General features: G+C 38.7%; 1 protein-coding gene and 1 pseudogene across 3 annotated transcripts in view; one reads left to right on the top strand and one right to left on the bottom strand.

The window, feature by feature from the left end:
* Positions 1-15443, bottom strand: part of FOCAD (focadhesin) — a 381816-nt gene that overhangs the window by 245326 nt on the left and 121047 nt on the right. The gene's annotated exons all lie outside the window — the stretch shown is intronic.
* On the top strand, positions 7982-8417 carry LOC110199225 (glutaredoxin-1 pseudogene; annotated as a pseudogene).

Below are 15443 nucleotides of genomic sequence, written 5' to 3'. Positions count from 1 at the left end.
ACTCACATATTGCTGAAGTGAGCAGGAGGAAATCACACAACCAAAACAACTAGGTTCAGTACATTATCAACTGTGCCCTCATTGCAGTAAGACAATCCTTTGACTCTTCCCTACGTGATCCCCTATATTACTTCCCACAGAGGCTTCTCTAAACATTCTCTTCTCACGCCTACCAAACCATTCCCTCCTTCCTCCTTCTGAAGGCCTCATTTCATACCTTATTGAAAAACAGATATTTACCACAACCTCCCTACGCTTGTATACCTCTCAAAAACCCTAGGCGTGTCATCCTGCATGTGGTGGGAACAACAGCCTAACCCCTTCCACCCTGCAAGTTAGGCTAGTTTTTCCATAAAAGGTATTGATGCCATCCTCCAGACTTGATTGGGTCTTCATGGAAAGGTTCATTCTATTGACATCAGGTCATCTGAGTACAAAACGGCCACAAGGAGCCACATTTGGTTAACAGAATTGTGGGCACCTTAAGCAAGGGAGTTTAGTTCAGCTGAATCAACCTGAAGTAACCTCAAAGCATATCCTTGTTGAATAACTATCACTTGCGATGGCCAAATAAATCTTCATTTTTTTAAACCTTATTTTGTTCCAATATCAAACAAAATTACAAGAAGGCTGGTCTGAGTCGGGTCAGGCTTTTTCACTCCAGTCACTGATGAAGAGGTGATTAGTCTACCTAAAGGCCAAATCTTCTACATATACCTAGATCCTATTCCCTTCCAACTCCTCTGCAGACTGCTCCCTATAATGATCCCTTCTCATTCTCTAATCCTGAATGTCTTACTTAGTACTGGTTCCTTTTTTGCTCCTCCTAAGTCTCTGCAGTGCTGAGAAAATACTCACTAGATTTTGAAGGCAGGGACTATTTCTGTTTCTTTATATCTCTGGTGCCCATCACATAATAAGCAATAAATAAATGCATACTGATTAATAACCAATCAAAACTGATCATCTTTTTTCAGTCCTCATCCTTTTTGATTTATCTGCTGTATCTGATACTCAATCACCAGAAGGAAGGTGGTACTCTTCCACCTATCTGATCACTCCATCATTATGTCCTCTACTATGGGTATATTCCAAAGCTCTATGCTGGGATCTCTTTCCTTCTCTTTTTTCTGTATACTCTCTCACTAAATATATTCATCAATTCCCATATGTTTAAAACCAATATGCAAAAGAATCAGATCCATCCATCTAGTCACCTAAATTTGAAATCCTAGTAACAGCTTCTTGAAACCCCACATATCCAGGAAACTTTCAAATCTTGTCATTTCTACTTTCACAACATCCCTTGTATCTGTCAATCAATAAGCAAGGAGAGAAGGAAGAGGAGGGAAAAGGCATTTGCATAGCACCTACTATGTGCCAGGCACTATGCTAAACACTTTAACAATATTATTTCATTTGATGCTTACACAACCCTGTGAAGTAAGTGCTATTATTATTCCCATTTTACAGCTGAGGAAACTGAAGCAAAAAAAAAAGTGGGAGAGGGAAAAAGGATAAGTGACTTGCCCAGGGTAACACATCTAGTAAGTGTGGCCAAATTTGATATGAGACCAGATTTGAACTCAGGTCTTCCTGGCACCAGGCCTAGCACTCAATTTATTGTACCAGCTGCTCTGACAACAAGCATTTATTAAGTGCCTCCCATGTACCACTGTGTTAATATGCACTGAGAATACAAAAACAAAAATAAATGGCCAACACCCTTATTCAGACCATCATCACCTTCCTTCTAAACTACTGTGACAGCCCCCTAAATGGTCTACCAAACTCATCACTTCCCTCTCCAGTCAGTTCTCCATACAGCTGTCAAAGTGATTTTCCACATGTTTGTTCATGTAAAAGTGCCCACTCAAAAAATTCCAATGGCTCGCCATTTTCTATATGATCAAACATGAGCTTCTCTTCTGGGCTTTTAAATTTTTTCTTTTCTTTTTTTTATTTTATTAATTTATTTTGATTTATCAACAATCACTTCCATATGCTTTTGAGTTGAAAATTTTTCTTCCCCTCCTCCCCAAGACGGCGCACGATCTGATATAGGCTTTACATTTACATTCCTATTAAACATATTTTCATATTAGTGAAGTTGTAAGTAAAAATTAAAACCAATAGGAGGAACCATCAGAAAGATGAAACAAAACTCAACAAAAGGTAAAAATAAGTGATAGCGATTCGACTTCCATAGTTCTTTCTTTGGATGTGGACAGCATTTTCCACCCCGCGGCCTCTGGAGTTGTCTTAGATCCTTGTAATGCTGAGAAGGGTTCAGTTTAATAATATTAGTCATCGCATAATGTGGCTGTTATTGTGTACAAAGTCCTCTTGGTTCTGCTCACTTCACTCAACATCAAGCCATATAAGTCTTTCCAGGTTTTTCTGAAGTCAGCCTGCTCATCATTTCTTATAGCACAATAGTATTCCATTACATTACCACAACTTGCTCAGCCACTCCTCAATTGATGGGCATCCTCTCAATTTCCAATTCTTTGCCACCACAAAAAGAGCTGCTGTGAATATTTTTGTACATGTGGTTTTAAATCTTTTCACAGCCTGACCCCAATCTACCTATACAACCTTATTATACATTACTTCCTTTCCCAAAATCTATGGTCCAGCCAAACTGACCATTTTGCTGTTATTTACACAAGCCACTGTACCTCCCCTCTTCATGATTTTGCACTATCAGTCATCCACACTTGAAATTCATTCCCATTTCTCCCATACCTCTTAGTTGACCTAGTTTTCTTCAAAACTCTGCTTAAGTTCTACCTCCTACATGATGCCCTTCCTAATGCTCCTAGATGCTACTAGTATCTTCTCTTGTGCTTCCTTCCTATCAAAAAAATTACCTTGCATTTACTTTATATATACATACGTGTGTGTGCACGCGTGTGCACGTGCGAGTATGTATTCTAGCATGAAAGACTAGAATAAAATTCCCTGAGTTAGGGGCGCTTCACTTTTGTTGTTACATCCCTAGGACCTACAACAAAGCCTAACACATAGTAGTGAAGTGTTTGGTGATTGATTAAATGCAACTCAGCCCACTCTCATTTTGAATTCTCGGCCCAACTGTCAGTCTTTCCTCTTTACTGATTCCTTTCCTACTAGCTCCAAACTTACCCATGTTTCTCAAATCCTGGAAAAACCCTCATCTGATCCTCCCATTCCCATCATTGTCCTATGTTTCCTCTGCCCTTTGTGGCTAAACTTGAAAATGTCATATACAACAGGTGACAATACTTTCTCTCTTCTCATTCTATTCTTAAGCCGTTACAAGCCAGTTTCTGATCTCATATTTCACATGAAACGCTCTCTACAAAGTTACCAAGGATGTCTCTTCGCAATCCACATTCTCTCTGACTCCTCTGCAGCCTTGAGCTCTGTTGACTTCACTCTTCTCCTTGATACATTCTTCCCTCTAGGTTTTCAGAACATCACTCTCTCCTGGCTCTCTTCCTACCTATCAGATTGCTTCTGCTCATCCTCCTTTGCTGGAACCTCAACCAAATCTTGCTCTCCAGCCACTGGTGTCCCACAGGGCTCTATCCTGAGCCCTTTTCTCCCTCTATGCTAACCCACTTAGTGATCTCATCACCTCCCATAGATTTAATAATTATCTCTTTACTTATAATTATCACTCAAATATGCCTATCCTGCCCTTTTCTGTCTGCTAACATCCAATCTCGCATCTCTGACTTTCAGACATCTCAAACTGGCTGTCCAGTAGACATCTTAAACTCAACATGTCCAAAACAGAATTCATTATCTATCCCCCTAAGTCCTCTCTATCTCGTCCCTTCCCTACTACTGTGAAGGGCAATGCCATCCTCCCAGTTCCTCAGGCTCACATCCTACAAATCATTCTTGACTCCTCACTATCTCTCACCACCTATACCATATCCAATCTGTTGCCAAGGTCTTTCAATTTCACCTCTGAAATATCTTTCATGTAAGCCCCCTTCTCTCTTCTGACACTGTCACCACCCTGATACAGATACTCATCACTTCACACCTGCACTACTATAATAGCCTACAAGTGGGTCTACTTGCCTCAAGTTTCTCCCCATTCTAATCCATCCTTCATTCAGCCACCAGAGTGATTTTCCTGAATCACATGTCTGATCATGTCACCCTCCTACTCTATAAACTCTAGTGACTCCCTATTGCCTCCCAGAGCAAACACAAAAGTCATGTCTGGCTTTCAAAGCCTTTCATATCCTAACCCTTTTACCTTTTCAGTCTTCTCACCTCTTACTCCAGTGACACCATCCTCCTTGCTGCTCCACAAACAAGACGCTCCATCTCTCAGCTCCTGGTATTTGCTCTGGCTGTCCCTACTGCTGGAATGTTCTCCCCACTCATCTCCACCTACTACGCCCTTTGGCTTCCTTGAAGTCCCAAATAAAACCGCATCTTTTACATCTTTTTCCCAACTCTTCTTAATTCTAGTGCCTTCCTCTGATAATTATGTCCCATGTATCTTATTTACGGGCAGCTAGGTGGCACCGTGGATCAAGTACTGAACCAGGAGTCAGGAAGACACATCTTGCTGAGTTGAAATTTGGCCTCAGACACTTACTACCTAGGTGACCCTGGGTAAGTCATTTATCCGGTTTGCCTCAGTTCATCATCTGTAAAATGAACTGGAGAAGGAAAGGCAAACCACTCCATTAGCTTTACCAGGAAAACCAGGAGGTCACAAAGAGCTGGACATGACTGAAATGACTGAATAACAACATATCTTGTTTATAGCTCATCTGCACGTATTTATTTGTTGTCTTCCCTATTAGCTTACAAGCTCCCTGAAGACAGGGACTGTCTTTTGCTTCCTTTTATAAGCCCAGTGTTTAGCACAGTGTCTAGCCCTAGCACATAAAATACCGTCTAACTGAATGACATTTATAATGTCCATCCCAGATAAATATGGCAACAGACTTTGTTCACCCACATTTTTTCCCCTATATTGACATTTAAGACAACTTCCTAAATGGTTTCAGATATCATCCAAAATATGTGCCATGTTTTGGGGCTTGATACCACCAACATTGTCAATACAAGCATTTGGAGAAACTCAACATTCAAATGGGCTTACAGTTTCAGTTCAATTTTTTCAGTTTTAATAAGATCTGAGTACTTTTTATACATTTAGTATCTTTCATTCCACTTCAAAAATCTTGTAAGTATATCCTTCAGTATTCTCAAAAATGTTTCTCCTCTAGTAGAAAATCTTTTCTATAGTATATGGGCTTGCCCTGACCCACCTTCCTTTCCCATCTTTGTTTTCTTCTATGACATTTTTGCCTCCATTATAACTATATCTGTGACTGTGATGTCAAAGTAAAACAGTGAAAGCTCTAATGTCCTTGATGTTATCTTAAGTTTGCTATAAAAACTGCATAGATCTATTTTTTCCTTTCTTTGTTCTCCTTCTACTTTCATCTTTAAGTCACTCAGGATGACTTTGCTTACTTGTATATCTTGCCAAGTTTTTCTTTAACTGAAATTACCCTCCACTACTTCTGTTTTATCAGGCAATACTGCTCATAATCTTCCATCATCTTTCTCCATAAGATGTTTTTTTAAAGAGTTTATATTCTAAATGAGTGTTGCCTTTGGCTGCCATCTCTATCCACTTGCCAAGTATGTCAACTGTTTACTGATTAAGATGCTTTCTCCAGCATTTTTGGTCTCCTTGTTATGGCAATTGATTTATATCAGCTTAAACTTCAGTAGGAAACTATTACATTCTGTGTTTATGATTTTTTTCTTACTTTCATTACCCATTTTTCATTTCAACAATTTGTTTAATATGTTAGGATTGAATTTCAGCTGCATGCCACATCTTTTTTTTTTTCCTCACTCACATTGCTCTAACAAGTCAGTCGTCTGACTATATAGATGCATAATTCAGGAGTCAGTCCTACGTTATTTCCTGTTCAGTAAAATAATTTCATTTTTCGTGATACTATTCATTATTCACCATGTCCAGTATCTGCAAGTTATTTCCTCAAAGAAAATATTCAATTTATAGCCATGCAACTTCTATCTAATCTAAGAGTCTTTGGAGGGTCTTACTCCATTCCCAAGCCAGGTTTTTCAATCTATGACTAGGATTCTCACCTATCTTTCTACCTTTACTTTGAAAAATCAGCAAATATCAAGATATATGCCAACTTAATTTGAAGGGTCTTATCAAATTCTAGGTAGAAATTCTCTACTTCCTCATCCACTGCAAGAAATGTTGATGCAAAATCTATTATTTTCACAGTTGTATTTGGCAGATACTTATCAGAAGCAGTGCAACATGAGATGACCAAATGTCCCATGAAAAAAATGTTCTTAATGCTCTGGGACATACAAGAAAAATAACTCTCTTGATTCTTTCATATGCTTCTCCAAGAGAAAGCTATGAGTTATTCTTCTCCTTACTTGCAACTTCCTTATTTCTTCTGATTTTTGTAGCAAGAACGCCCAGACTCATAATCCAGTTTTCCTAGGCCATTCACTAGTTACTGGACAAGGATGTCATATTTAGGGTACCAACACCCAGTTAAAAGTTTACAGACAGGCTAAAAATGAAGTGATTATTAGTAACCTCGGCCCCCTTTCCTACCATTCTACTACTGTCCCTACAAAACTAGAAAGCATACACGTAGGCATAAGTGCCATTTTGAATTTTTCTTTGTTTCATGGGTGTTGATGACCAAGGAACTCACCACCAAGTGGCCAGGCTACAGGTGATTAGCCTCTCTACACTTAACAGAATAATATAAAGTAAATAACACACACACACACACACACACACACACACACACACACACACTATAATTAATTTTGATAAAAGAATCCACACATATTTACATACAGAGAAATAGTTTGGGCTAACATTATCAGCAAAACTTCCCAAAAAAGCTTTCTTACTTGTTTATGAATGACTCCTAGTAACCATTGAGCAAATAACTATTTCCTATGCAGCTACAGACAGCTCAAAATATGCTGCTGATTTTGCACAGCCAATGGAATAAAGTTCAGACTCCTTTGCCTGGCACTCAAGGGCCTTCATAATCTAATCATAGCCAACCATGCCAGCCTACTCTCAAGAACTCCATATATCAGCCACATTAGTCCACTCTCTGCCCTTCTAAATATACCCCACACTTTCCAAGCCTTTACACCAGCATTTCTTCTCACCTAGAATATTCCTCATGTGGAAGATGTCTCCCCTTTCCCTCTTCAGCAGCTGAATTCCCATCCACCCTTTAAAAGCCTATTCAATACCATCTACTCCATGAAAGCTTCCCTAATGCCACTTACCAGTAATGAACTTTCCTCCAAGGATTTCACATTATACTTTGTTTTTCATCTTTCTAAATGTTCTTGTCATGCAATACTGTATATTCCTAGATAAAGGTTACCATCAAAGATAGTATAATATGTAAACATCTAGGTAGCTAAATAGATGCTTACTCAGTGAACACAACAGTGAAAATGGCTTTTGTCTTGTAAACACTAACAGACTGATAAAAAGCCACACTCATTAGGAAGCCATGTGTGAAACCTCAATACAAATGACCCTTCTCCACTGATGAAGGTTCTAAGGTGTTTCAAAATGTCAAGAATGTATCGAGAAATAACTCAACCCAATGATAACCGGTGCCATGAAGGGGCATGAAATTGTCATCAGAGGTGCTTCTTTGAAAATGAGCAAAAAAGAGGTCCTTTCTCTTTCATGCTTGGCCTAGAGTCCAGATGATCTGGGCTCAAATCCCACCTGGGACACTTACCAGGCACATGACCTTTGGCAAATTACTTTACTATTCTGGGCCTAGGTTTTCTCATCTGTAAATTGTGGAGGTTGGGCTCAACAGCCCCAGTGGTCCCTTCTAGGTCTAAAGCTATGCTATTGTCAAACAACAGAAACCACTGTAGTAAACAAAAGGCCTGGTGGATTTACTCTTTGGGAGGTCACAAATGTGGTAAAGATGGCTCAGCAGTTCGTGAATAGCAAGATCAAAGCTGATAAGGTGGTTGTCTTCATCAAACCCACCTGCCCTTACTGCAGAAAAGCTATGGGGCTTCTCAAGCAGCTTCCTATTAAACCGGAGTCCTTGGAATTTGTTGACATAACAGCCCACAGTGATACAAATGCGATCCAAGATTATTTGCAACAGCTAACAGGGGCAAGAACCGTGCCTCGGATATTTATTGGTAAAGAGTGTATTGGCGGAAACTCAGATCTCACAACCCTGGAACAGAATAGCCAGGCTGCTACAAAAGCTTCAACAAATTGGAGTGTTACAGTAACTTCCAGGTACTTGGAAAATGGAATCTTATAGGATGTGCCGAAACACACACCAATTTTGCTTCTCTTTCAATGCCTCCTATACTGCCAGAACATTTTATTTTAATTTCTAAAATGTTAAACCAGAAAAAAAAATTTTTTCCTTCTGGAAATGTTACTTCTCCTATTATCTTTCATATTTCCAAATGATCTAGTATCTTATAACTTCATAGTGAGATCAATATTAAAAGGGCATTCAGTTCACCCCAAATCCTATGGAAGAACTTCACAGCACATTACTCTAGTCCACTATTTTCTTCAGTCTCCATCTTGTAACTCCAAACATTATGATAAAAAAAATTCTGGTTTAATCTTCTAGCTTCTAAAGGCTTTTACTAGATTTTGACTTGGGATGGAATGAGTTTAAAATCAGATTTATAGTTTGGAAGCTGGAAAAGGCCCCAGAGATTTAAATGACAGGCTGAAGGATGTTCTTGAAAGTGCTTTCTCCTGTTCTTCACATTTTCTTTCCATCTGCTAGGGTTCCCAGGCTGTCGTTGCATAGGATCACAGATTTAGTGACCTGAGAGGCCACCCCACTCACCTCACAGATGAACTGAGTGTTGGGAGAAGATCAATCTTGTAAATGGGCTAACATTCTAAAAACCTTATTTCAGTAACCATAGGTTTTTTTGGAAATTGAGAATCCTTCAACTTAAAATTGTGTTTTTGTTCTAACATTAACAAGCACTGATACTAGTCACAATTCTGAGGAAAGTGGTTTTGTGTCCTTGAACTTCTTGTTCTAGAGGTGATCCACTGCTGGGTCAAATTCCTATCAGGTTCCTAAAATCATGGTCATAATATACAGTATAGAAAGGTGAATCAAATGTATAACTCAGAATTATAAACAAATGAAGTCGTATAATTTCAGTGGGCACCAACTAAAATGATACTTTGGGTTCAGTTTTATCTTTAATAATCATGAAATAAAAGATAATGAGTACACTGTCAAAAAAAAAAAAGGCCTGGTGAAAAATATTCCATTCTACAAATCATCAGATATGCACAAAGACATACATCATACCCAAATACACATAATGCCAAATGGGGTGGATAGGCCATTAGCCCAACACCTGGAAGTTTTTCTCTGTTTACTTGCCTCACACTTAACACACTCTTCTTAACTTCACTCCCCTGGAATAATTGATGCAATAGCTAGAGAAAACAGTAGCAAAAGAGTTCTTCATTAATAATGTTGCATTTTCCGTTCTCTTTTTCTTGGAGTGGATAGATTTACTTCAGGGGGTAAGAAATCAGTTACAATAGAACAGAGGGCAATCTGACCAGAGACTCTGTCTGTTCTCTTTTACATAATGTATTTTCTCATTTTCTCACAGCAGTTACTCAGAGACTACTAGAGTTCATACATTCTAAAGGTTTCCTAAGCTAAAAAGTGGCTTATGACCCTGCAGAAAAGCCAAGCAGGAATCTACAATTTTAATAGATCGAGAACCATCTTTCCACCTTTGATAAAATACAGGAATAAAACCAGCCAACAGGACATTAGTTATGAGCCCAGTCACACAAATGGTTTGAATTCAACCAAAAATGTGAATGTTTTTACAAAGTGGAAAAAGCAGACAATGAAAAAGTCACAGAGGATAAAATAAATTAGAGAAGACTTCTAAGGTTTCCATCATTCGTGGCACATGAACCCAACACAAAAAGGAAAGATTAAACACCCCTTATTTTAAAAAGAAAAAAAAGAATTGGGAGAATAGGGAAGGGTTAAAGGAAATTTTAAGGAAATGTATGCTATTCAGGTTGAAGTCTTCAACTTCTGATTTTCAGAAAAATATAGTTGGACTTTCTAAATCCATTTTACAAAGAAAAAAATAAATCTGAATGCTAAGTACAGAACATTTAGAAATGGCTTCTCTTCACACAGAACAGTTATCCATTTGTCACATTGTCTCACATAGTTACAACTCTAGTTCAAGTTCTCATCAACTCTCATGTGAAATGAACCTTTTGAACAGACTGTCTGCCTCAAGTTTCTCCCTCTCCATTCCATCCTCCACTCCTCTACCAAGATAATTTTTTCTGAACCCTGGGTCTGACAAAGCCACCACAAAGCTCAAGGTGCTGCAGTGGCCTCCAATTACTGCCATGATTATATGTCAATTCTTCTCACATTAAGTTCTTCACAAACTGGCTCCTTTCTATTCATCCATTCTTCTTACATTCTCCCTTCCATCCCTTCTACAACCCAACAACACTGGCCTTCTTGCAGTTCCCCAGACATGATCCTTCATCTTCTATCAACTGGCCCTTGCCTATGCCCCCCATAATTAGAATGCTGTCGGTTTTCCTTCCCCTCTTGAGGTTTCATCAAAATTTGGCTCAAATGCCACTTTTTGTGGAAAGTTCTTCAACTGTGAATACCTTCCCTTCTAAGACAGTTTTCCATCTATTCTGTATTGGGCATACCTAGTTATTTATATGTTGTCTCCTCCATTTGCATTGTTTGGGGGCTTTCTTTGTATACCCCGAACTTGTAGCACAGTGCCTGGCACATAGTAAATGTTTAATAAATGCTGACTCTCTAACTGATACCTTCCATGACTAGTCCTTGACCCTCATATATGAATACGAAATCAGGTCTCTCTAGCAGAGTGCCATAATTATTTGTTTGCCCCAAACTATTTAATATCTTTTAGCAATGAGAAGGATAAAGGCAAGATAATAATGCTCATCAAAATTTAAGGTGTCACAAAATTTGGAGGGATAGCTAACTTGGGATACAAAAATACATTAAGTTTTGCAGGTGCTTTCCTTACTATAAACCAAAAGGAGATTGAAAAAGTCTCTTATAACATCCTTATGGACAATGACTGGGAGATAAGGGCTAAATGAGGTAGAAATAACTTAGCTGAAAGACCAGTCTCAAAGACTTATTCCTTATATGGGAACTTGAAATCAGGTCTCTAGCAAAGTGCCATAGTAATCTGTGTTTGTCCCAAATTATTTAACATCTTTATCAATGACTAGGATAAAGGCACAAATATTAATAACACTCATCAAAATTTAAGATGACAAAATCTAGAGGGACAACTACTCTGTTAGAAGTCAGGATGCAAAAATACTTCAATAGGGCAGAATGCTGAGCCAAATAGGAAAAGATGACATTTAATAAGAATAAGTGTCAGGTCTTATACTTGGTTCAAAAAAATCAAGGAAAGTTAAGGTTAAAAATCAATTTGTCTGAAAAAGATCTGGGGATTTTTGTTGCTCTGGAAGCCCAATATGAACCAACGATGCAACAAAGACAGATTAGAGAGGCAGAGTGCCCGGAACTGGGCCTTCTACACCCTATTTAAGTCAAATCACATCTTCAGTCTAGGAAACTTTTAAGATTGAGCTGGATAAGCTAGAAAGCATTCAGAAGAGGAACATTAAGGGTGAGCTGTCTTGAGATCATGCCATACGAGCAGAAAAAATTGAGATAATTCACCACAATTCACCCACTCAAAAAGGGATAGCTGTCTTCAAGTATTTTTATAGAGCTGTCATGTGGAAGAAGGATTAATCAAGGTAGCGCACGGCAACAAGCAATTGATTACTATTATTAAACTATAATTATTATATTTAATAACATAATAATATAGTGATTTAATTTATATCTGTTATAATTAACAATGGTGATGATAGTATTTATATAGCGCTTCACAGCTTGCAAAGTTCTTTGCACATCTTATCTCACTTTATCTTCACAACAACTCTAGGATATAAGTGCTATCACTATCCTTATTTTACAGATGAGGAAACTGAGGCAGTCAGAGGTTAAATGACTTGCCCAGGGTCACATAGTGAGGAAGTGTCTAAGGCTGAACTTGAACTCAGTTCTTCCTAACTTCAGGATCTATCCACTGAGCAACCAGTAAGCTTTACTATGTGCCAGGCACTGCGCTAAGCATTGGGGATACAAATCCAAGCAAAAAGAAACACAGTCCTTACCCAAGAATTAGTACTATCTGTTTAGCTCCAGAGGGCAGAGCTAGGAGCAATAAGCAGAAATTATACAGGAGTAAATTTTTGTTCAGTAGAAGGAAAAACTTCCTAAATACTCAATCTATCCAAAAGTAGGACAGGTTGCCTCAAGAGGCAAGGAGGGTTCCTCCTCACTGGAGATTTCTGGTACCTCTTCCCTGGAACCTTGAGGTTCCATCCTATCCCTACTCAGCCCACTCCAGCCCAAAGATCACTACCATCAAAACTGTCTTGCTTAAACTCTTGTCATCTCTCACCCAAAGAATACCAGGATTTTAAAGAACATGGTTTGGTAGCAACAGAATTCCTGAGTCCCAAGTAGGCATATGATCTGACAAGACAACAAGTAAAATAACCATTCAGACTCCAACTGCTTCTGCTGCCATCAAAAAGGAAGGCTCTAGGCAGTAAGAGTGGTTTATAGCCATTCGAATTTAGAAGGAAAAAAAAGTACCTATCATATTGCCCATAGTTTCTGAAAGCCAGAAATGGTACTTGAAACATAAATACTAAAAACAGATGGATCTCTCAACTACCACTCTGAGATAAAATACAATGGGTACTAATTTAAGGAAATAGAGAGAGATCGCATTTACCAAAGCATGGCATATTTATGATTTTCAAAACCTCTTTTCTAAATAAAATTAAGGCTTTTAAAACTTTCAAGTCAACCACAGGAATTCACACAGGAAGCTCAGTTCCTGGATCACTAACCCAGAATGCTCTCGGATGAACTCCCCTCCAAGAAAACAAAATGTCTTTGAACTTTTGCCAAGAGCTTGTGTCTGGGCTTGTGTCATCCACAAAGTAAACCCAATGCGATGTGGGAGTCAAGACTTTGTCATGACTGTTAACATTTCTAGGAATGACGAATGAGTTTCTTCAAAATATAATTTTTCAAGTATCATCTTTGCATTAGCATTGTTTTTGCATTTTAACTACCAAGCATTATTAACAATTACTTCTGGCTGATTTTTATCAAATGAGTAAAACATGATGGCAGTGTTGCCAAAACCTCAAGAGACCTTGAAGATACATGATTATTAAACCTTGAATGGAGATTATCCAAAATTTATTTTTAAAAGTATTCAACTTTTTGAAACTTCTTATCTTTTGTTATTATCTCACCTTTTTTTCCCCAAATATACCACAACCCCTTGAGCTATCCCTTGAAACAAATTCAATTTAATAGACATTTAAGAGGCACCAACTATGTGCCGTATTTGGTGTTAGGTCCTGGAGATAAGGAGAAAAGGCAAACCACTTCCTCTCCCCAAGAATTTTATACTACACCTAGGAGGAAACAACATACACACAGGTAAGTCATTCAGGCAATAAACATTCATTAAGCACTTACTATGTGGATGTGGGAAGCACCAAAGACTGGGGGAAATCAGGAGAGGGATCTTGCAAAAGTTCTTGAGATGGTTCTTGGGATGAGCTTTAAAGGGATTAAGAGTATTGAGCACCTAATTCTAATAAGTGCATAAGAAATATGCTGAGTGCTATAAGAGTCCAGAGAAAGAAGAGATATTTTTAACCTAAAAAGAGGTGATGATCAAAGAAGGCTGAATTGAGGAAATTACATTTGGATTGAGACTTACAGGATAAGTAAGAGGGTGAAAAGATAAGGGGGGAGGGGAGGGGATGGGATGGAATGGGATGGGATGGGATGGGATGGGATGGGATGGGAATGGGATGGGATGGGCCACTGTATGTAGACAGACAGAATAACAAGCAAAAGCCTGGAGGACAGAATGATAAGGAGTCCTTTCTGGCTGCCTCTAGGGTACATGAGTAGGAAAAGTGAGAGACAACATTGCAAAGGGAGGTTGAATCCCATTCCTGTAGGGGCTTAAAAACAAGGTTAAGGAACCTGAAATGTATTCAGTTGGCAAAGGGGAGCCATGAAAGGTTTTCAAGGAATATAATATGACATGATAAGAGCTATGCATACGGGAAGATTAATATGACCTCATACGCAGGATACTCTGAAGGGGAATGACAGAAGCAGGATGACCAGCTAGGTAACTCTTCAGCAGTCCAGAGTTGTGATGAAGGACTATACTGGGGGCGGGGGGGTGTAGAAGTAGTACTAGAAAGGAGGAGACAGATAAAAAGATACTGCAATGTCAGATTGAACAGAACCATGTGAGGAATAAAGTGGAATCAAAGACTACACTGGGATTTTGAGCCTGGATGGCTAAATAAAAAGTGTTAAAAATAAACAAAAGAAGCAAATCCCTATGAAAAATAGATTTGTCCGGCAGGTTCACTTCGGGACATACTGAGTTTGAATTTGCCACCAGCCATTCAGGTAGAAATGTGGTTGGTAGGCAGTAGAATTGCCAATTAAAAACTAAGGAAAAAGGTCAGTGCTGGAGAGATAAATTTTGGAGTTATCTGCACAGATAAAATCCTAGGCAGAGGAAACAATGGCCAACGGAGACCATGTAAAGTAAAGAGACAAAGGGCTAAGGATAGAACCATAAGAAAAACCTAAATTAAGGGATGAAAAAGGAAAAAGAAGAATCCGTAAGCGTTGAGAAGGAATGATCAAGGAAACAGGAGAGGAACTAGGAGAATGATATGATACAGAAGCCAAGGGGAGAATTTTAAGAAGGAAATGGTCAAGCATATGAGATGATGAAGAGATCCAGGAATATGAGAAATCTTGGGGGTGAGTCTTTGGATAAAATGAGCCGTAGAAAGAAATGGCAAACCACTCCAGTGCCCTGGCCAAGAAAACCCCAAATGTGCAAAACAACTCAACAACAAAAGTGACCTCAAAGATTAGTTCCTATGGAATGCAATGAATGAAAAATGCTTTGTTCAATGTCTACTAATGTGCAAGGCACTGTGCTAAGCACTCGGGATATACATACAAATGTAAAACAATACCTGCCCTCAAAGAGTTTAGTTCTAAGAGCAGAAGACAATAAACACCTGGAAGTGCTGGCCAGGGAATGAATTGGGAGTCACAGGGATGGTGAATTGGTTCAAAAAGTACTCAACTGAAACTGTCCAGAAACAATGGTAATATTGGCTTGATCACTGAGCTCAGCACAAGACTTGGAAATTG

This window comes from Phascolarctos cinereus, unplaced genomic scaffold (genome assembly GCF_003287225.1).
Source record: "Phascolarctos cinereus isolate Bilbo 61053 unplaced genomic scaffold, phaCin_HiC Scaffold_4;HRSCAF=312, whole genome shotgun sequence".
Taxonomy (NCBI): Eukaryota; Metazoa; Chordata; class Mammalia; order Diprotodontia; family Phascolarctidae; genus Phascolarctos; species Phascolarctos cinereus.
This window is presented reverse-complemented; position numbering and strand designations above follow the sequence as displayed.